Below are 6,000 nucleotides of genomic sequence, written 5' to 3'. Positions count from 1 at the left end.
TGCTGCGCATCGCATGCACTGTGCACTCCTTCTAGTCCATCGGCCGACGAAGGGGGAAGGTGGCGGGGGGGGGTTTCCCCTTAAACCCCAAAAGGCACCTTTTTGTGGGAGGAACGAATCTTTCTCCAATCAGGTATTGTTTGCTTTGGAAATGGGCCCAGGAGTCGATGCCACCCTCACGAATTTGTTCAATCCCACATCGGGGAGAGACGCCTCTCACCCTTGCCGTATAAGCACTTGGCCTAAGGAATGGTGTACCATAGTGTGTGATCCTAAAGCAAACAATACTTGATTGGGGAAAGATTTGTTCCTCCCACAATTTTATTCAACAATTCAACTCAATTTTGACAACTTATTAGTCTTTATAATTTATTAAGATTTTTTTTTTTGTGTCTTTTGCAATAATCTATCAAGATTTCAACGCAATACTACAATCATTAAAAATAATAATAATAATAATAACTTGGCTTCACTTCCCAATTCCCACTGTTTACACTTTACTACCCACTTAATTTTCTTCTTTTTTTTTTTTTCATTTAAGATCAACAAATTACTAATTTTGTTGTTAGGCTTGCTATTTTTTTTATTAGATTTTAGATCAAATTGATTTGTTGTTGGTTTTTTTTTTTTTTAATAGAGAAGCCAAGATACATGTTGGTGTTGAATTAATTTGTTATTGGTTTATTTAAGGGGAGTTCAAAATTTCAATTTAGAGTGGTCAAAACAAACTTTAAAAATATTATTATATGTAAATATATATATATATAAAAAAAAAAGGGGGGGGGAGGAGGGGGAAATCCCTGAACACTATGTGGCATGCCACTGCTTTTAGGCTCCAATGGTTGGAGTAAAATAGGAGGAATAGAAAAGGAGATAGGAGAATAGGGGAGAAAATAATGTTTTCTCTATTTGTTGAGAAAAACACAAAAAAAATATAATATATACAAAGGGAGGGGGAGGAGGGGGAAATCCACCCGGGCCCGCAAATTGCTTCTCTCCCAATTTGAGAGAAAACTTAGAAAAAAATAGCAGAAAAGATGGGTTTATCTCTTGAATTACACATTTACCCTCTCAAAGTTGACATCCTATACGTTATCCTTTTTTTTAAAAATTATTTATTTATGGGAAGTTGTGTGGTACTTATCTTTTCTTCGGTTTTTTTCTTCTTATCCTTTCTTCCATATTTTTTAATTCTTTTCTTTGTGCTCATACTTTCTTTTCTCAATTGTTTTGGGTTTTTTTTTTTTTTTTAAGTTTTGGATTCTTGAATTTCTTATCCTCTTTTATTTTATTTTTTTTAAAGAAGTAATCATTCACACATAATTTTTTAATAAAAATATAATATATATTTTTTTTTGTTTTATCTAATTTGAACATAATAATAAATTTATACAAATTCTATTTTCTATCATCTCATTTTTTATCTCACCAAATAAAAGATTTTTTCATCCTTCCACTTTGTTACATTTCCAACAAAATACATATGAGAAAAAAATTAAATCTTTTCTATTATCTTACATTAATATCTCCTCTATAGTTTCTATCATTCCATTTTTTTACTCTTTCAATTAATTAAACTTTTACTTTATCACTCACGACTCTAAGTTATTTTTGCAAAAATTATTAATTACGTTGTAATATTACAACCATTTTATCAAACGCCAATGCAAACAAACTAATTTGATACAAAGAAGGACAATACGTGGGTCCCATATGTCAATGAAACAATAAGCTTATAAGCCAGTCTCACCCAAAATTTTCTCTTTGATGCAATGTATGTCTCCTGCCAAATAGGCATATGACTTAGGCCCGGTTTAGATAGCATTACTTTTCACTCAAAGTGGCGTTGCATTTTTTTTTTTTAGCCGGATTTATTGACTTTTGGGAGAAAAAAATATTGTGCATGTACTGTTCATGCACTGTTCACGTAATATTTAATATTAAAAGTAGGTCTCACAGTACTATTCACACATTTAAAAATTATTTTGTTACAGTATTTTCAGCAACAATCAATTTTTAGGAACTTTCAATAACAATAAGTACTATCTAAACGGACCATTAATAACCAATGCTTTTGGCCAATGGCCGATGCCACTAAACACATTAACTAAACACATTAAATTACATACATATGTTCAAAATTGGACACGAGTCCTATCCTTATGGATCCAGTGGCCCCACTGGAAAGAAACTGAACCAAACTTAATCGTGAACCTGACAAGCTACTCTTATTCCTATGCGCTGGTCCAATAAAATAATGCCAGGTATATATAACCAGCGGACATTTCAACAACTTCTAGATATCTGGACTGCATAATATGGTGACATGTGCATGACACATCACAGTGTAATAAGGATCTTCTGCTTCCTTCGTCGTAGTTCTTTTATGCAACCTTCATCTATGCCACTCAATATATCAGCATAAAAACTTTTCAATCATGATGCACAATTTGCTCATGTTGAGTTCAAAAGAATAACACACATGCACTATGGAATTATCCTAGCCATATAACCTATTTAATTTAAATCAATAATCTCTGTTATTATATAATTCAAGTGGAATCCCAATGACAAGATTAAGCTAATCTACACTAATATGTCAAGTGTGCCAAGTTAGGTTCCAAATCCAAAAGTGTTACTCTAATTTTTAATATTTCATACTCTTTAAAAAACATAATTGAAATTTTCTTATCAAAAACTATCATTAACTTAAATATAAAATTAAATAAAATTATATCATATTTTTAAATTTGAGTATACTTTTCCAGTATATTTTCTTAATGACTGAATTTTCATAATTTATCTGAAATAAATATATTTAATAAGTATTAAAAAATTCATTATATCAAAATAACAAAATTACGTTAATAAAAAAAAAATTAAGTATATAAATAATTGAACAAACCATATTAATTTTTTAATAAAATAAAGAAATAAAAAATAAAAAATTTTGCATAATGCATACTATAATAAATGATATTTTCACATAATTTTCTAAAGCTTTGAAGAAGAAAAAATAAAATAAAATGAACACTAGTAATATTAAACTTAATTAGGAAAATTTAATGCATATTTAATTATAATTATTCTTAATTATGTCTTTTATCAATTAACTCAACTAGTAAAATCTTTGATGGTTAAATAAGAGATCTAAAGTTCAATTCTCGCCTACACCAAAAACTGATTGATGTCTTGGTCTGATAATAAAGAACACAATTTTTAAAAGTGAATACCATAGGTTGAAACTCTATCACCAAAAACAAAAACAAAAAAAAAAAAAAAAAAAAAAATTGCAAGGCTGAATCATGTCAATCATGATATTAAATGCACTGCAACAGCTTTTCTAGCCGCATTTATGTGGAGAAGACCCCTGAACAGTGTAACCTCAGCTACCGCCACTCACGAAGAACTAAAGTAGACACATGACGTGACATGCACTTGAGCAGATACGCAGATGAAGAACAAGTGGATGATGGAGATGATAGGAGAGGATGCTATATAAAGAAGAAGGGTCCCTGATAATAGGGGACGGAAGAGAGAGAGAAAAAGAGAGAGAAAAGTTTTACTGCAACTCTGAATGTTGTAATCACTGTTCACTTAATAAAACATCTCTTCGGACATTCATTCATGGAGTTATTCAAGCATTAGTTCATGTTATCATCACTGCAAGTAACCTATCCAACCATTGTGTACTCCATAACTAGCCTAGTTCTTTCGTCCACTCTCTACAAATTTATTGTCTTGGGTTCGCTGGGCCTTCAACCCATATCTTTTGGGCTTGGGCCACGAAAACCGACCCTACAAGTAATATTAAACTTAATTAGGAAAATTTAATGCATATTTAATTATAATTATTCTTAATTATGTCTTTTATCAATTAACTCAACTAGTAAAATCTTTAATGATTAAATAAGAGATCTGAAGTTCAATCCTCGCCTACACCAAAAACTGATTGATGTCTTGGTCTGATAATAAAGAACACAATTTTTAGAAGCGAATACCATAGGTTGAAACTCTATCACCAAAAATAGAAACAAAAACAAAAACTTATCCCCAAAAAAAAAAATTGCAAGGCTGAATCATGTCAATCATGACACATCCATATTTGATTTTAACAGTCACTTGTAGTGCTTGCATTTATGACTAAAAAATCATTAATTTATTAGCATAGAGAGCACCAATTTTGATCCAACTCCTTCAGAATAAATTTCACTCTACATTAAAATCACAGGATGATGAAGATGCATAAAAAGAGAACAATTATTTATTGATTTGTTTTCCATAGATAATGTTGGTGTGGCTTAAATTAATAGATTGTGCATAATCTACAATGCATCTAGCATATGGAATCAAACTTTTCTGGATTAGCTTTAGCTGAATTTTTATTGTTCCTTTTGTGTTAGAAAGGTTCAATACACTACCACTGGCCATTTTAAAATGTGTTTAAAGTTATACTTAAATTCAAACGAAGAGTAAAACTAAAAGTGTAATGTTTAAAGTGTCGTATACAAACGCACTAGGTTGTCTAATGTACTTTATGGTGAGTACTAGGCCTGATTTTTCTCATGCAATAAGTGTGATTAGTAGGAATATGGAAGATCCATGAAAAAGAGCATGAGAAACGTAGTAAAATAGATATTCGAATATGTTATAGACACTTGTGAACAATGTATCCCATTAGATCAGAAAGCTTGTGCAAATTTGACATTACAAAAAAATTAAAAGTTGAACCAAATAGTGACATTAAAAAAAACAACCAAGTAGTACTTATCATCTTCAAAAATTGGGTGGGAATTTAGGTACAATTTCTAATGTGTTGCATTGATCAATGCAACACAATTAGTATTATCACACTTATAAGCACAATATATTCAACAGTGTGTTGCATCAATGCAATCACATTGTTGAATTTAATTGGGCAACGTGACCAAATTTAGGCTTAAGCCTTTTATTAGAGCCCCACCCCCCCCCCCCACCCCCTTTTTTTCTCCTCTTCCCAATAAGAAAAAGGCCACAAAATTAAGGGCTAATTAGTTTTATTGAAAATTTAAGGGTTAGAAGATAATAAAATTTTATAAGACAAAGATAACAATGAAGATAATCACAATGATGTTAAAACATGTTATATAAAAAATAAAATAAAATAAAAAACCTTCTCAAAAAAATGTTATATAAAAATAATTTTTATATAAAGAGACTAGATTATTTTCACATACCTTAAGAGAGAATGTTATGTCCAGCATAACTTGTCACCCTAACCCTAAAAATTACCATTCTTCTTCTTCTTCTTCTTCTTCTTTTTGAGTTGAGTTTGTAGCGTGTAAGTTGTTACTAGTTCTAATTTGAACCCACACTGAAATTATTTTTTTGTCCATCATTAACAACTTACTACTTAAGATTTGCTGTGAATGTGTTGTGGACATAACAACAACATTTCTCAATTATATAACACATAAATACAATGATAGATAGTGTTACGTGCAAAAGAAGTGGAACTTTTTTTTTGTTATGGATGTTAACACTCTATTTGTTGCATAATATTAGGATTTTTTTTTTTTGGGATGGAATATTAGGATTAATTGCATATGTATTTGCATTTTCTATACTATTTATAAGAGGATTCCCCTCTTTGAACTTGACTTTTATGTGATTCAGAAATACGCTTAAAGCTTAGGTTTAACAGGAAAAATCTTTGAGGATAACTTGATAAAAATATATCTCTAACTCTACTTAAAATGCTTACAAAATAAGACACTTTCCTACTAATTCATGTCTTCAAAACAAACTTGTCCAATTTTTTTTTTTTTTAAATTATGACACTAGACCAAAAAAAAAAAAAAAAAACCTCATCGCACACACAAAGTGCATGTAAAAAAGTAAAAGGATAAGAGAATTTAATCATTTGACTAGGTTGCAACGGCTAGTAAAGCTAGTCTTTGAGTTTTATTAAGATATGTTGTTCCTAAAATGCAGGGATTATCTTGTATAAAAATGAATAAT

The sequence above is a fragment of the Quercus suber genome, unplaced genomic scaffold, assembly GCF_002906115.3.
Source record: "Quercus suber isolate HL8 unplaced genomic scaffold, Cork oak 2.0 scaffold_130, whole genome shotgun sequence".
Classification (NCBI taxonomy): Eukaryota; Viridiplantae; Streptophyta; class Magnoliopsida; order Fagales; family Fagaceae; genus Quercus; species Quercus suber.
Note: the sequence above shows the minus strand (reverse complement) of the source record.